This window comes from Lissotriton helveticus, chromosome 2_1 (genome assembly GCF_964261635.1).
Source record: "Lissotriton helveticus chromosome 2_1, aLisHel1.1, whole genome shotgun sequence".
In the NCBI taxonomy this organism is placed as follows: Eukaryota; Metazoa; Chordata; class Amphibia; order Caudata; family Salamandridae; genus Lissotriton; species Lissotriton helveticus.
Genome location: NC_136059.1, coordinates 896,267,233 through 896,285,839, shown reverse-complemented (window position 1 = coordinate 896,285,839; position 18,607 = coordinate 896,267,233).

Sequence of the window (18,607 nt, the reverse complement as noted above, 5' to 3'; positions counted from 1 at the left end):
CTCAACATAAATGGCCTAATTATAGATGGAACATTAACATAAATCATGGTGGTAAACCTGTATGTCAATCTGAATAGAATAGGGATATAAAAACAGTGATTGCCAGGAATATCACCGACCTGATAAAAACTCTTCTCTGCAAACACCCGGGGCATGAGTGCATAGTGGTCGGAGACATCTGCCGCACTGCCTGAGTCAACGTCTCCGTCTATCACCAGGACTCTTTTATATTTGGTTGACTTTGCATTATTTGATGTACTTGTAAATAATTTTTTGATTTCCAAATCCGATTTTGTATATGTTTGTATAATTCCAAAAATCATAAAAACAAAAAAGATATACTATACACAACAAGAATAAATAAATAATTTGAACAGTTTATAAAAAATAGTTATATTCGTGTTGTTTATATGCTTGTCTCGCATACTTATATATTCTAGTTTTTGCAGGGTATTCTTCTAGATAATAACTGTTGAAAATAAACCTCTAGCTATAACTTCTTTACATTAATTCGGAGACTTCAAACCACCAGACATGCCAACCAGACAAAAATCACTGGGATCCCTCTTGAAACATTCTAGAAGCTTTCCTGAGCAAGTTTGAGTTGGGTTCAGCTGAGCAAGAAGGTATTCTGGTGGGCAAACCAAAGCCTACTTTCAAAAATATTTCAAAACAGGACTACATCTTTCTAAGCAAGAATCAGCTAAGTAGATGTGTAAGCTATCAAGTCCAATTCAGAACTGAAGCGACTATCATCCAGTTTCCATTGTGGTCAACGTGAGTGTGATGACACACAGGAAACATAATCTGGCAGGCCAACCACTTCCTATCAGTATTGTCCCGCTAATAAAAAGAGTCAAATGGGGCCCAGCTTGCATGGCTAGGTACTCACATTGGAAACTAGCCCACACTGTCCCAGCCTTGGGAAATTAAACATACTTTGACAAGAAACATTGGGAGTCAATGGTAAAAAAGCTACACGAAGCTCTAACATCTTATAAGCATAGAAATCAGCAAAGTGTGCCTGCAAGAGGAAGGCTGTCCACAAACTTTCAGAACAGCGGGCTGGAGGAGAGCAAAAGGAAATGCCGCTTTGCAGAGCTCCTACACAGAAGAGAGAAAAGCATTCACACAGAAAGCCAGTTGGAACATGTCATTAAACAACATACACAAATTCTCTGGGCAATAAAACAAAAACAAATATGTCAACAACCTGGCAAATAGAACTATCAGCAAGGAGAACGCCATCTCGGCCGATGAATGGGTGGCCCTTGCAACAAAACCATATGCAGATCCTGATAAAACAAGGGTTACTACTAAGAATCTACTTGTGTAATGCCCTAGAAAGCTTGGAGGAGAACCCAGTGGAAAAGGAGACATTAAGCATCTTGAAGAGTATTCGGGGACAAAGGAGCCCCCAGGCCAAATGGTCTACCTGGAAGAATCTTCAAAGAAGACCTGGCGTTTTGGGCACCCCATATGCAGACTGTTCAATAAATGTATTTTACTATCTACCATCCAGGATTCATGGAAAGGCTCCATCCTGCATCCAGTACATAAAAAAGGAGACTGAAAAAGGAGCATGAAAATTACAGGCTAATAATCTTATTGGATGTAGATAGTAAGGGCTTTGCAAAAGTGCTTCTACATGAACTGGAGGACTGGATTAATGAGAATATTATTATCCCAAATTATCAGTTGGGGTTCAGGCTAAATTTCTCTTCTCTACAATGGACAATGTGATTGCTTTCTCCTACCTGGGTCCCAAAGCCATTGAAACAACTGCACCCCCTCTTTATGTCAGCTTTATCGATTTTGATGGAATTGATTGAAACATCCTCTGAACAAAACTCCTGGAGTGGGGAATACCTGGGCAACTCCTGGCAGCAATCTTAGCGCTTTACTCTGACACCTGGGACCAGACCAAGATAACTCAGAATTATGCAACAGCCAAAATATACACAAATAAAGGGCTTAAGCAGGGATGTGTGATCTCTCCCACCTTGTTAACCTTTATACAGCTGACCTAGGTGGGGAACTGTTGAAGGGGAACATCTTTCCCCCAAACTAGGCCACATGAAACTTCCCATCATACAGTTCACGGATGACCGGATGTTACTGGATCAAACCAGAATCAGGATGAATAGGTCCCTTGGTATACTCCATTCATACGATTTAAAGAATGCTCTACATGCAACTGCATTACCTTGGTATTTGGTTGACAGAAACCGTTAAACCCTCCTTCCAAGCCAAGGCATTGACAGAGAAAGCAGCAAAGACCAGGTATTCCATTATTTAAATTACAACATAACTTACAAAGTCCTTCGTCAGAGAGGATCCGACGAGCAACTCGGGCAAAATTACTACCAACCATAAGTTATGGATATCTTTCTTTTCCCGGTATGCTTATTGACCCTTTAGAGTGCTGTCATATAGCAGCATATAGGAAACTATTCAACATTCCTAAAAATACCCAGTGCACATTGATTCGCATAGATTTTGATCTCGTGAAAATGGGTATTGTTAGAAATGGGATTTCTGGTTGGCTAAGACTTGCGTCAAAGCCAGGTAGAAACCACCACTCTAGTCAGGGCAAGGGGTAAACACACTGTAGATAACCCCTGCTCACTACCTTGGTAGCCTGGTACGAGCAGACAGGCTTATCCCCAAGGCAATGTGTAAAGAATTTGTACCAACACTCACAGTAATATAGTGAAACACCACAAAAGGACACTACACAAGTTATTTATAAAAATATAAATCACTTTATATAGATCAGGCAGAGTCAAAACGACATGAATCCAACATACAACAAAAATAGTCTTTCCTCCAGTAATGGTTCTCTACAAAAATGGTTCACTGTAGCAAAAAAGTTCACTTTTGGTAATCTTCTCTAATGGCAAAAAGAAATGTTCTTGTAAGGATGAAAATACTCCTGGGGGCTCAGTATGGCTGTGCACCCCTGTTGCTGGTGTGAGAAAATTACTCCTAAAACGGTGCCCTTATTCAATGAATGCCCCCGCTGCACTCTTAGCACCGAATGTGCTACTGGGGCTTGCCTAAATTCCTCTCAAAAACTCCCCCATTATAAATACGCTGAATCGCCGCCAAAAATCGCCCTCCCCGTAGCACGGAAGGTGCTACCTCTGTTTGTTCACTTTCCCTTTTAGAAATCAACCTGTACATCAGCGCGGGACACAGCTTTTAAATATTTCCCTCGCTGTCTTTCAAATTACCAAAAGGACTCTGTCCGTAATATTGCCCCACGACATGGACTGCAGATCAAGGAGGGGGGGTGCGAGGTTTCAGGAGGGCTACCCATAGTGCTTCGAACACCGGCTCACTGAGCTTGCTCTGGGCACAGATCGGGGCCCTTTTACCTCTGGGATGTGAAGGGAAGACTTTGTAGTTGGCAGGGCAGCTCTCTCTTCTTGGCAGCACTCCCTGCCTTCCGGTACGGCTCCATCCTCGATACTGCACCTGAGGAAGCCCCGGTTGCTAGGAGATGCCTATGCTGTCCTTCTTCTTGGCGCGGCTTCACAGAAGCGAGCCTCTCGGTTGCTAGGCGACGTCCTGGAGTGGCTCAACTTCCAATGCGCCTTTCCTTCGCGATCCAGGTGGCACGGTGAAACTGACACAGAGCCTTCAGGCCGCTCACAGAGCATGCTCACTCTCCTGACTCAGGCCAGCGGCGGTGAAATTGTCACAAGCCTCCTGAGCAGCCCCCACAGCGCGCTCACTCTCCCGGGCCGGCGGCGGTGAAATAACCACGTAGCACTCAGGGACAAAGTAGGCTCCCTGCAGTGTTTCAGCAGCGCGCTGGGTTGCACACCACATTGAAGGCACGGTCCTGGGGCAGATTACTCTCGAGGCGAAGCAGACCTCAGGACAGGCCCCAGCTGTGGGCCGATATGCACACAGAGTCTGAGAGGAAATCCGAGGGGCCAGTCACAGATCGGTAAAACAGTCTTCACGAAGGGCACAGGCTGTGCGCAGGGACACGCACAAAGCGACTTGAAGGATGTTGCCTTGGGAACTTTTATATCCCTGAGTTGCTAACAGGTCTGCTCTTCTCAGGCCCTTGGAGATAGGTAGGCTTCAGAGGGGCAAAGCACACAGCACAGCTCCTCTTCAAGTAAGGGGGACGCAGCACACAGCAAACAGTCCCTTGGTCCTTTTCCTTAGCAGTAACAGCAACTGTAGGTCAGCTCCCAGACACTCAGCAATGGCAGCACTTTTCCCTAGTCTTCCTGGCTGTTCTTCTTTGGCAGGGATTCCTTCTTGATCACAAAGTTTTCCTAATCTAATTTACTGGGGTTCCAGTCCTACTTTTATACCTCAAAAGTCTTTGTTCTGCTTGTGTGAGTGGTCCTGGACCAAGCCTAAACCAGTTCTGGGTGCACTCTGCCAGTGCACCTCTTCTTCCTTTGTGAATGTGGGCCAGGGCCATCAGACGCACCGCAGGAGGTGGAGCCAGCATTGTGGCAGGCAGGCACAGCCCTATTGAGACCCAGGTGCTACTCCTCCCCACCACTCTACATGTAGATGGGGCTATTCAGCCTAGTGCTGACTCACCCAGCCTCCTGGAGCCACCCCCAGCCCCTGTCACTCACAAACCAGACAGTCAATTCACAACCAGGCAGAGGCACACAGAAAGACTGAGCAGGAAAATAGCCCCTTTCTAAAAGTGCTATTTTCAAACTTAGAATGTAAAAACCATTTTCACTAAAGGATGTGTTATTAAATTCTGAGTTCAGGGATACCGAATTCCATATGTCTATCTTGCCGATATGGGAAGATATGCAGGTAAACAAGTTAGACAGCATTCCCCATGTTATCCTATGGGCAAGATAGCCTTTCAATAGTGAAACACAAAATTGGCTGTATTTCACTATCAGGACATGTTACCCACACTAGTACATGTCCTACCTTTCACATACACTGCACCCTGCCCAGGGGGGTAGCTTGGGCTTAACATAGGGGTGTCCGATGTGTAAGAAAAGGGAAGGGTCAGGCATGGCCAGTTTGTACACTGGCCAGGACAACATGGCAGTTCACAGACTGTGCATAGGCGCTGTGGTGGCAGGCCTGAGACACCATTTTAGGGCTACTCATGTGGGTGGCACAATCAGTGCTGCAGGCCCACTAGTAGCATTTGAATCACCAGCCCTGGCACACTCATTGCCCTTTACTAGGGACCTACTGGTAAAACAAATATGCCAATCATGGATTATCAATCACAATAACAATTTAACAAAGAGCATATACACTTTAGTACTGATTAGCAGTGTTAAAGTGTCCAGAGCCCTATAGCCAACAACCACAGGTCAGGAAAAACAAAGGAGGAAGAAGCAAAAAGCTTGGGGATAACCATACAAACAAAAAAAGGCCATTTCGAACAGGTATTGAATGTACACAGGATATAATTAAGTGGCCAGAGCAGATCCAGATTCAATGAGAGGTGCATTGAATGTGATATTTCAGGATAAAAAGAGAAGCTGGTCAAAGTGCCTTGATAGTGCCACAGTTATAGTGAATTTGACCTCTGAGTGTACAACAGACTCACTCATAACAATAGAGCACTTAAGGAAAAATGTAAAAGAGCAAGGCAAGCGGACATCATGGGAGTAGGACATATATCAAATTAGAAACATCTCGGGAGCAGTGCGGCTTGATACATCACACAAAGCCACTTCCTGGCAACCATATTTGAAAGCAGCCTTTGGAACACAAGGTTTAAAGAACATATTGCTGTCTAGACTCTTAACACTGCCCATATGGGAATACAGGACCCATTGGAAGAACATTCCCCTAGGCCAAGGGCAATGCAGACTGTGCCAATATCACTCTAAATATGCAGCGCTTATTGTATATTGTTGCTCAGCACTGTTGCTTCAGAGGAGAGTCTACCGAAATAAAAAATTTCTGCAAAATAAGAACACTCAAGGAGATGTTGACTTATATTTTTACTGCAGTTTTCCCAATGGAACAAGCATGGATTGGCATGTTTTTCGCTGCAGCTGGTAGGTTTCTGCGAGAAGCCCACCCACTTTTGGGAATGCTCATTGTGTTTGCTTGAGAGGTTTGAGTATGAACCTGAGAATTTTGAGCATGACCCTGAAAATGACACTGGTGGGCAAGACTTAATAATCTGGAAAGTGTCAGAGCTGCAATTCTGTTATAACTATTCTGTTTTAACAAACAATGCTTAACTTAAGAGTCTCTTAATCAGTATGTGGCTAGAATTGTCTAGAATCACTTGACTAGTTCTGACATTAAGGTACTTTGCACTTTGACTACTCAACATATTTACAGAGGCACTTTGTATTTTGACTATTATGCATGATTACGGAGATATCTCGCATCTGCATGTGGCACTTTAGAGAGCAGTCTTAGAACTTGACTCCTTGTTATTTGCATTTCTATTATGTTTTACCAACTATGCTTAATTTATCATTGCATTTCTATTATGTTTTACCAACTATGCTTAATTTATCAATCTCGTAACTAGTATGTGGCTAAAATTGTCTAGAATCACTTGACTAGATCTGACATCAGGACACTTTGCACTTTGTGCATGTGGCACTTAAGTGAATGGTCTTTTAATGAATACTATTCTAGCTTCTTGTACACAGAATATTACGCTTGTGTGCTACTTGGAACATACCTGAATTGTCCACTTTTTTGGTGCTTTTTTTCATGATGCTCAATTCTATAACTATAGGATGTTTAACATGCTTTAATTACTCTTATATTCCGTGCTGAACATTATAATGACCTTCAAAACCATTTGGATATTTCTTGATTATTGTGCATTTGTTATGATTGATTAGGCTTGGGACGGGTCAAGTTGGTAAATGGCCTTCTCTGAAGGGTCACCCCAAACTTTTGCCTTCCTCCTCTTCCTTTTCTGACCTTCTTTTTGTTGGTTTTAGGAGACTGGGCACTTTACCACTGCTGACCAATGATAAAGGTCATGTGCTCTCTCCTCTAAAAATGGTATAATTGGTTTATACCCGTTTGATGTATTTGATGTACTTGAAAGTCCCTAGTAAAGTGGTGTATTATATACCCAGTGCCTGTACTTCAAATATAGCTAGTGAGCATGGAGCACTGATTGTGCCACCCACATAAGTAGCCTTGCAAACCTGTATCAGGCCTGCCACTGCAGTTCCTTTGTGTGCAGTTTACTCCCACTTCGACTTGGCATTTTAAACTACTTGCCAAGCCTTAAACTCACCTTTTCTTAATATGTCACCCCTAAGGTAGGCTATAAATAACCCTAAGGGCAAGGTGCTATGTAAGTAAAAGGTAGGACATGTACCTTTGTTTTTTTCATGTCCGGGCAGTGACACACAACAGCCTATTCCAAGTTTCACTACTGTGAGGCCTACCCTTCTCGTAGGCCAGCATTGGGAATTCCTTAATACACTTTTAAGCTGTAATTCCTGATTAGAGAGGAGGAGTTTTTTCATGTTTGATATGTTTGGAATGGCAATGATAAATCCTCCTTATGGGTGAAGTGGGATTTAACATTACTGTTTTAGAAATAGCACTTTTAGAAAGTGGACATTTCTTTGAATTTTCAGTGTGCTTGTCAGCCTGTCTCCAATACATGTCTATGCTAGGTGACAGCTACACTTTGTGCATTCCCTCTAGACAGCCACAAACACAGGAAGGTGAGGCTCATCTGCATTCTAAGCACTCATCTGCATTCTGGTCGGTCTTTCTGCGCCGGGAGGAATGAGAGTGGCTGACAATTGCACTTCAATAGGTAGTGTCCTTTCCACATACAACAAAACACACAAGATGCTCACCACGCCACCCCAGTTCAGACATGGCCATATGCAAATCAGTCTTGACCCTGTGCCTCATGGGAACAGTCCAGCCCGAACTGCCAAGCCATGTCTTCCCTGGACCGGAATCAAGCATCCTAGGACCGGTTTCTGGCTATCAGCCGTCATCAGCCAGGATAGCTTGACTCAAGTGGCGTAGTGAGCACGGGACCCACGTCTGGGCACACCCTTCCCACATAAGGCAAACAGCAAAACACACAAGATGATAGACGGAATGTTGCACATTGGCAAAATATTCACCCCCAGTCACCGATCTGGGTTTAATCCATCGTTTTTTTAATCACCACGCTACCCCAGTTCAGACATGGCCATATGCAAATCAGTCTTGACCCTGTGCCTCATGGGAACAGTCCAGCCCGAACTGCCAAGCCATGTCTTCCCTGGACCAGAATCAAGCATCCTAGGACCGGTTTCTGGCTATCAGTTGTCATCAGCCAGGATATCTTGACTCCAGTGGCGTAATGAGCACGGGACTCACGTCTGGGCATACCCTTCCCACATAGGACAAAAAGCAAAACACACAAGATGATGGACGGAATGTTGCACGTTGGCAAAACATTCACCCCCAGTCACAGATCTGGGTTTAATCCATCGTTATTTTGCTCACCGCGCCACCCTAGTTCAGACATATGCAAATCAGTCTTGACCCTGTGCCTCATGGGAACAGTCCAGCCCGAACTGCCAAGCCATGTCTTTCCTGGACCGGCACCAAGCATCCTAGGACCAGTTTCTGGCTATCAGCCGTCATCAGCCAGGATAGCTTGACTCCAGTGGCGTAGTGAGCACGGGACCCACGTCTGGGCATACCCTTCCTACATAGGGCGAACAGCAAAACACACAAGATGATGGACGGATTGTTGCACGTTGGCAAAATATTCACCCCCAGTCACAGATGTGGGTTTAACTCATTGGAAAAGTTTGTGCACCGGGCTCAGTGCTGATTTGTTAGTTAAGAAGGTCGCAAAAACTCTAGATACACAACAATATAAAACACATTAGAACGCATAATCTAGAAAAATATTTTTGATTTTATTATTTATTTTTTTTAATAGAAAAAAGATATATACGTATTAAAACAGATTTTTCCCTCCTATTTATCCACAATTAATTTCAATACATGAACAAATACTCATTTCAGCAATTAGATACACTGTTCAAAACCACATCTATGTATTGATTCAAGACTTCCCTGAAGGGTATAGATGTTCATGTTTGGTACAATTCTACTAACTCATATACAATCAATTATTCAGACAGTACATTGCGTTCCTCATAGTCTGTATAGTTGTTACACAAATCACCATGAAGGTATTACAGCCATATATGTCATCACTGATAATGATTTGTAAAATACCACCAACGCGATTCGGCAAATGCCTTCATCAGGATATCCTCACCAGTGGTTTGCTAAAATAAACAAATATATAAAACAACATTTGTAATCTAGAGTTTAAATGAACTATTTTTCTTAATTCTATATATACGATCTAGGATATATTACTAATAAACCTGATATGGTTTCTGAGACAACTAAAGTTAAGTTATACTGTGCAGATATCCAATGAAGTGATGAGTGAACCATTCTCACTTACATAAGTGTCATAGTGCCATTCTTTTCTTTCCAATATTTGTGAAAAAAAGTGTATAAAGGAACAAAAATGTTTTATTTTTTTATTTTATCTAAGCCAGCCTTGATCCTACTGGTTTCCTATATTAGGACGTGGGCCTGAGCCATAACACCTATTAGGGCTATACATGTGCATACTCTCACTCTAGGTTTCTAATTCAGAAGGGGATATACACTTTTTGCGTTGTTAAGATCAGTTTGAGTCTACTGCACACATATTCTATTGTTAAAAATAGATTACCTGTACTGCGTTCTTCTTGTAGTCTATATAACCATTGTTCTTCATCCAATTAGATTAGGGACTTTAAATTGCTCTTCTATATTCACACTATATAAAAAAAGCAAGAGTAAGTCTATATGGGTTTATGTGTTTTCACAATTTACACATCTCTTCGTATCATTAAGTTATCACTATTCTGTCCAGACCTCCCATTATATACCTATATTGATTATGTTAACTACTTAGTCTACATAAAGTTTTGCCCTCCTTTATTAAACGGATATCATGATAGGAGTATAAGAGGGCCCTCTGACTCCCTATAGATGCAAGATACCAACAGTGATGTTACCATGTTAGAGTCATTTATACCTCTATATGAAGCAAGATTTCAATTCCCTACCGTTTATCCATACTGTCTCTAGGCTATGTAATATCTTATAGATGGATATATATATATATATATATATATATATATATATATATATATATATATATATATATATATATATATATATACTACCTTATATTAAAAAGGATAAGTTTTCCAATATAAAGTAAAAGTCCTGTTACGGAGGCAGATACGTCGAATTTCTTCTCTCCAAAGATACAATGTACAGGATTGGAAATGAATCTATTGAAACTCATATTTCATTGGATGAGCCCTATGATTCCTAGTAATTCTATTACAGATCACATACTTTTTATCTAACTTTCTCTTTTGTTGCGAATCTCTATTTTTTTACTAACTGTTGATATTGGCCGGATATCTGATGAATCTGTCCCTCATATTCTGAATTAAAAAAATAATCACAAAACAATTGTTGCAATGACCTCCATTTTGCCTATAGGTTTGTTCTATTGTAACTTAGTTTAAATTCACTTATAATACCCTCAAATGGATATAAATCTGCTGGTAGTTGCCTGTATACTATTTTCTTGATGCCATTGTTGTGCAATACGGTACAACAAATTTCTTATGTCCTACATCAAGAGAGAAAAGAGATTTTTTTTATATTTATTTATTTGATTCATCTGACAAAAGACCCAAGATATCTTTGATTATACCTAATATGTCCCCATATTTATTTATATCTGATTCCCAGGATTTTAGATTACTATTACTTGGGTCTTATATATACCAGTCACCAGATACCAAACATTATTATGGGGTGGTTCCTAATACATATAAAGGGTCAGATTCCATATATTGGGCATGTATTTGTCACTGATTTCCTTCCCAATTACTCAACCTCAAAACGTATAGCCATATGTTGACTTATATTGTTCGCTCCTTTTAACTGGAGACTAACTAGATGTCAAATAACTGTTGTTCTGGATATTGTAATCAAGTCCCCAAATACTGTGCACAATTATGGAATGATTGCTACTACATAGTAAGGTCCCCTATGTTAGGCATGTATCCGTCAAGTAAAAACAATCCCACTTATTCGACCGAGATGTGACTGTCCCTATGTTGTTTTCTATTGTTCTTAACCTATAGATGTATGACTATTTTGACCCGCTCCTGTTTGCTAGTTTTTTTTAAATTTTAATAAATATTGCAAGGTGATGACTACCGCTATGCATAAAAGAGGGTTTAAACCAGTCTATTGACAAACCCACTATACGTCAGATATTAGGGGACATCTTTCACAATGCATATAAAAGATAACACACCCACTCAAAATAATTATGGCCAGATATTAACCAGGTTCCTCGACCTCTATATATGTATTCAACTCTGCTTACTTGTTTCTTCTTCCGCGGTCGTAAACTCTTGCGTGTGCATTATATTAAATTTATGCAGAGTTTCTAAATCTTGACCACATGATCTGGTAATTAATGCGCGTGTCCTAAAAACGTATCAGTGTACACCCGGCAAACTTGCATGTACTCACCTGCGGTCAAATACGATGTCTTTCTGCCTTAACTCCGACCAGCTATCCGACAAAAGAGGCATTACCTAATGTTTCCGGTTTAATTGTACTTGCGCTACCTGCGGTCTCCACGTTCTAAAGTCATCATCACGTGCAGTACAGAGAAAAGACTATTATAGTCTACCGGCCCGCCATGATGGAATATGTAGTCTCATATTGGTTTATACCTCTAACTTAAAGGAACTGAAAAAGCTCAACGGACATTATAGTTGTTTCTACATGTCTCAATAATGATTAAAGATCTGGGTATAATCCATTGTTATTTTGCTTACCACGCCACCCCAGTTTAGACATGGCCATATGCAAATCAGTCTTGACCCTGTGCCTCATGGGAACAGTCCATCCTGAACTGCCAAGCCATGACTTCCCTGGACCGGAATCAAGCATCCTAGGACCAGTTTCTGGCTATCAGCCGTCATCAGCCAGGATAGCTTGACTCCAGTGGCGTAGTGAGCACGGGACCCAGGTCTGGGCATACCCTTCCCACATAGGGCGAACAGCAAAACACTCAAAATGATGGACGGAATGTTGCACGTAGGCAAAACATTCACCCCCAGTCACAGATCTGGGTTTAATCGATCGTTATTTTGCTCACCACGCCACCCCAGTTCAGATATGGCCATATGCAAATCAGTCTTGACCCTGTGCCTCATGGGAACAGTCCAGCCCGAACTGCCAAGCCATGTCTTCCCTGGACCAGAATCAGGCATCTTAGAACCGGTTTCTGGCTGTCAGCCGTCATCAGCCAGGATAGCTTGACTCATTCACCCCCAGTCACAGATCTGGGTTTAATCCATCGTTATTTTGCTCACCACACCACCCCAGTTCAGACATGACCCAGGAGGCTTGTTTCCTGTCCAGGGAAGACATTTGGCTTGGCAGTTCGGGCTGGACTGTTCCCATGAGGTACAGGGTCAGACTGATTTGCATATTGCCATGTCTGAACTGGGGTGGTGGAGTGAGCTACAGAATGATGATGGATTAAACCCAGATCAGTTGACTGGGGGTGAGTGTTTAATTTGCTCAAGCGCTCCGTCCATCATCCCCTTTGGTATCGCTTTGTTTGCCCTTAGTTGGCAGGGTATGCCCAAACGTGGGTCCCTTGCTCACTTTGCCACTGGATTCAAGATAGCCTGGCTGATGAGGGTTATGATCCCGAAACCGGTTGCAAGATGCTTGCTTCCGGTCCAGGGAAGACATGGCTTAGCAGTTCGGGCTGGGCTGTTCCCATGAGGCACAGGGTCAGGCTGATTTGCATATGGCCATGTCTGAACTGGGGTGGTGGAGTGAGCTAAAGAATGATGATGGATTAAACCCAGATCAGTTGACTGGGGGTGAGTGTTTAATTTGCTCAAGCTCTCCGTCCATCATCCCCTTTGGTATCGCTTTGTTCGCCCTTAGTTGGCAGGGTTTGCCCAGACGTGGGTCCCTTGCTCACTTTGCCAATGGATTCAAGATAGCCTGGCTGATGAGGGTTATGAACCCGAAACCGGTCCCAGGATGCTTGTTTCCGGTCCAGGGAAGACATGGCTTGGCAGTTCGGGCTGGACTGTTACCATGAGCCGCAGGGTCAGTCTGATTTGCATATGGCCAAGTCTGAACTGGGGTGGTGGAGTGAGCTAAAGAATGATGATGGATTAAACCCAGATCAGTTGACTGGGGGTGAGTGTTTGATTTGCACAAGTGCTCCGTCCATCATCCCCTTTGGTATCGCTTTCCACATACAAAGCACTGAATTACCCCCAAGGTTAGCGTGGAAGACAGGACTGGACTTGTGCACTTCAGAGAGTTCCTTTGAAGTCACTGCCTACATGAAAGGCACTTTTGGGTATTAGTACAGGGTCTCTGACCCCCCGCTAAAATCAGATACTTCTGCATCTTGACCTTAACCTCTGTCAGAAGGACTTATGTGCTGCTTAAAGGATTCAACTGGACTGCTTTTAAGGAAGGACTGTTTTCTGCTTGTTGCTCTGCTGCCTGATACTCCCTGACTCAGTTGGAAGGAAAGCTAAACTCCAAGCGATCTCCAAGGGCTTGCTGGCTTGCCTCCTGTTCTTCTGAAGTCTCAGGGACTCGTCACCTACGGATCCTGGGCCCATCTTCAACTTTCTCCTGACCCCCAAGAGGTGCCCCTGAAGTTGTGGTCCTTTGGAAGGGGTTTATGGGCCCGTAAAATCAAGCTTTTGGGCTTTTTGCGACCGCAAATGGGCCCATTGACATTGGAACTGCGCTGCTCACTTGAAGTATTAGTGTGAGCTGCTGCAGCATCGAATCCTCGCATAGCAAAATTACCACCCATGACTGCGAGGCCCTCCCTGTCTGCCGTCCACGATGCCCAGCCCTCTCTTCGTGCCGGCAGGATCATTGCTTGCAACGCTCCACTTGCTCCCGGCGACCAACTCCCCAGTGAATGGGGCTCTTCGCTCAGATTGAGAAGGTAAAACTTCAGCAGTACCTGTTTGGAACTGTATCTGACCTGTACTCCATTGCGGTTAGCCTGAACTTTGGATTTACTCAGGTCTAGCATGACCTAAAGGAAGCTGTTTGCGCTATTGACTTCTAAGTGCCGTTTGTGGTTTATTCTTTAAAAATGAATAGCTCCAATTCTACTGATTGGATTTTTGTCAATTGGCCTTGTTTTATTCATAAAAATAATATGTATATTTTTAACCCTGTTTGGAGTATTTTGTGGTGTATTCATTATTTTACTGTGTGTGTATTGCATAAATACTTTACAATTTGCCTTTGTATATAAACCTGACCGCTCTGTGCCAAGCTACCAGAGGGTGAGCACATGCTATCTTATTGTGAATTTAGCTTACCCTGACCAGAGTTGCAGTTCCTGCATTGCCTGGATGCATACCACAGCCATCCAGGAATCCCAGTTCTAGCATATATGTACATCTCTGTATAACCAATGTGTTGAAATGTAAATGTTATGCATTAGTTTTGCTTGCATATTGCTTTATGTAAAGTTAGCATTCGCAGCACCTTTTTAAGTTGAGCCGCCAGTTTGAACTGGCATGGAAACTAACCCTAGCTTGCAGAGAAATGTCTCAATTTGTTTTTTTTTTCCTTTTCCCTCAAGGTTTAACACTGTCTCACTGAGTACATTGTCCTCATTAGCAAATACCTTACCCACTAGATAGAGACCTTCTCCCAATAGCCAAGGTGTGGGCACGGGCAGGACAATCTTCATTTATAGATAGCATGTACCCAGCCTTGGAGTTGAAACTTATCCTACTGTACTCCTTTGTTTTAGCTGTATGAGCCTGGAAATTTCCTTTCTGGGCAGTGCCTTCATGGGTTTGAAATGTACTTAATGTATCTTTACGCTGGCTGAAGCCAGTCCCTCTGACAGCAATCTGAGGAGGCTGGTCAGACTGGTTTCCACTCGAGTGTACCTTTAATAAAATACCTTTAGTTTGTATTCTCTACTACCTGACGGACTCTTCATTTTTTAGAAAGGCTGAGAGGTGGTCGTAAGTGACCCTAATCAGGTCACTTCCTTCAAATGTATGGTTTTGAATCTAGTACATCATGTACCCCTAAATGGAATCTGTGAGCAGTCATCTTCCATCCATTCTTCAACAAGCTCCATTTATATAATATTTTGAAGCCAATTATGTATTGAACACATACAAAATTACAATCCCTCATCCCCATTACCCCCCTTCCAGCAGTCATCAAACCCATAAGAAATAATCCAAAAATTGTACCACAGAGCATTCACACAGACCTTGTTCAAATAGTGATTTCATTTGAATTGCTATTTGGAAATTGCTATTCCTTATGTATGAAACTATTTATTTCATACTTATGATTCTAGTGGGTCGCAAATCGACCTACCTCATGAATATTAATGAGGTATTTTGCTGTTTGCGACCTAGTAGGAATCGCAGTCATCACAGGGATGGTGGCCTGCTGAGGTCAGCAGACCACCATGTTTTTGATAGCCTTTGAATAAATGTTTTTCTTTGTTGAAACGCAACCCGTTTTCCAAAAATGAACCTAGAATGCCTTTCAACAATAAAACATAAAACGTTTTGGTTTTATTTTTTAGGAGCAGGCAGTGGTCTGTAGGACCACTGCCTGTTCTTAAAAATGTATTTCCCAACATTCACAAAGGGGAAGGAGTCTCATGGGGAATTTGCGAATGAACTACCACCAACTTTGAGATGGTAGTAAAGTGCAACTTTTTTGTGACAGCATTTCAGTTACAAAACATATGTACATACCAATGTGATTCCGCATTTAGAAGGGATGCCCTAAATACACCCCTTCCGCATACCGAATCGCAAAACCCAAATTGCGACTCGGTAGCAAGTTACCGAATCGCAATTAGGGCACTTCCAAAAGCATTTTTCTGGTCGCAAACCGGCGGATTCTGCGTTTTTGGACAGTATGCAACAGGAAAAATGCTTCGTACATATGGGCCTAAACTACACTATTTATTATAATAATATTCCTTAAAATAATCTTCTAGCCTGTGCACATCCGTCTGATAATTAAGTATGACTGTTACTATCAAGATGTGGATGGAACAGATTAAAAAAACATACCTCTATGAACAATACTGTAGCAGGGTGGCATTTAAAATCTCATAAGGCTCTGCACAAAAACATGCTGTAAGGTCTTAATAACAAATAATAGAATAACTTATTCAAAATCCAGATGGTACACCTCTTTGAAGAGTGGCTCCATGCATTTGCCCACACATAGCCTGGAAATCAATATTACGCACATTTATATTTACATATAAGTAGGCATGTTTTTGTTGATCTTTAGTAAATCTTGAAGAAATACATGTATGTCCATAATGGCTGAAAGGTACCTCTGAGGGCTGCTTTTCCTACAACAGCACCCCATACCTGTTAATATTTACATGTGTGCATGCCATCATCACATATTTATTTTACCATCACCATTATTCGACTAAAGGTCTGTTAACCCATCGAGGTGTGGCAGAATGAGGATTTCACATACATTCAGCTGATAGTTACAATTATTTTTATTTTTTTATAGATTAATCCATTATTGATATCTGATATAGTAGACATTTGAAATTGTTGAAATTATTGTGATAAAGAACCTGAAAGAGTGGTTTTCTAAGAGGAAATATGACAATCTACATAAAGGAAACTTTTAAGACCACCACAGCAATCTATCTTGGTTACTTTCTTCATATGTGTTATGCTTAATTATTTGGATGTCCCCGGTTATAGTACATTCAGAAGTTGGATACAATTATAATAACCCAGGGCTCAGGGGTGGGGACTTTTGTTGTGGGCGGAGTCTAAGGATGTGTGCCATGTGCCCACAAGACAATTGCAAAACAGCTGAAGGCTGTTACAAAGAATTATGAAGATACATAACATTTGTCAGGAGAACAGAGAAGAAAAGATGTATGCAACAAAGTACGACAGAGAAACAGAGACAATCAAATTGGCAAGAAATAACCTAGCCTAAAGCCATTAATAATATATTTTACCTGTAGAGGTTAAGGATTGATATAATTGCTTTCTTCTCTCTGGCTCTAGAATTGAGGAAAACCAGGATGTTGATGACTATTAGAAAATAATTTTGAATATTTATATCCCTGGTCAATAATAGAGTAAATGAACATACAAAAATCAACCAAATAAGGGCAAAGCTGGAACACTGGATTATTTTGTAGCAGACCTACCAGATGTGTGGCATTTGGGTTTTATTTGTTTGTTTTCATATATTTTATATTTACAAAGAAATAGCCAAGAAGAATTAATGGTTTGCCCTGATGAAGTGATTTTTGCAAAACATGTGTTGCCATTAGTTTTGGTTTGGAAACATTGTTGGATAATATACACATCAGCACTTTATTATTAAATTTTTAAGCATATACAAAAATATATATTGTGGATATTTGCCATTACGATATGAAATGCTGATCCCAAATGTGGAGTGATATGAGCAACCAACCACACTAGCCAAGAAGGGGATACATACAGCTCTAAAGATTGCCAGTTGTGAAGACTAGTATATTATTAATGAAAACATTTATTACAATTTACAAGTACTTTAGACAACTATGTCTAAATACATGAAAAAAGAGGTAGCAGAAACAATATACAGTACTACAATTCAGGGAGAGTGTTAAAAAACTGAAGTACCTCAACCCAAAGCACTAAAAGATTTGTTCATTCAATTATAAATATGAATGATAAAGGAATATAACCAATGATGAGAGGTCAGATCTTTTGAACTTTTTGTAGAGAAATGGGTGATACCCAGCGGTTTAATAATGAGGTTCTTTCTACATGCCGAAGACACATGTGAGATTGCAACAGATTATTGGGAACGGACTCGAACAAACTCCCCAATGGATTTGATGAGGATGCTCATTGACTAGGCTGGGGAGATTACAGTTAAATTACAGAAAGAAATACAAAATGTTAAACAATAAATCAAAGACATGAAACTTGCTGAGCCCAGGATAAACAGAAAATTAACAAATTTAATGAATTAAAAAGAGATGATAGAGATTATTAAAAAGGAATAGTATACTCAATTGTGAGACGATTTAATTCTCACAATAAATCAGAACAAAGCAACATGATAACTGTAGCTTCAGGCACCATTTTAATTTTTTTTTTAGAGTTTTCTATAGCGCAAACCAGGCCCAGGGTAGGGTATCAGAGCGCTTTACATAAAGAGCAAGGTGAAAACAATTAGTAAAAACATATTGTATGCCAAAACAAAGCATAAAAGTAACAGCATATAGTAAAAGGGTTCGGGTGGATAGCAGCATTGAGCATTGTTCTGAGCAATAAAAACAAGTTTGAGTTTGTGTAGTTCTTAGCTTCGCGGTCTCATTGACTCAAAAGTAGAGGTAATTAGGAGGTTGTATAGCTGGGGTCGTGATTGTGCAGATTTAAGGTAGGAGTAGAGGAGACTTTGGTTCTGGTAATACCAGTTAGGATGTTGATGA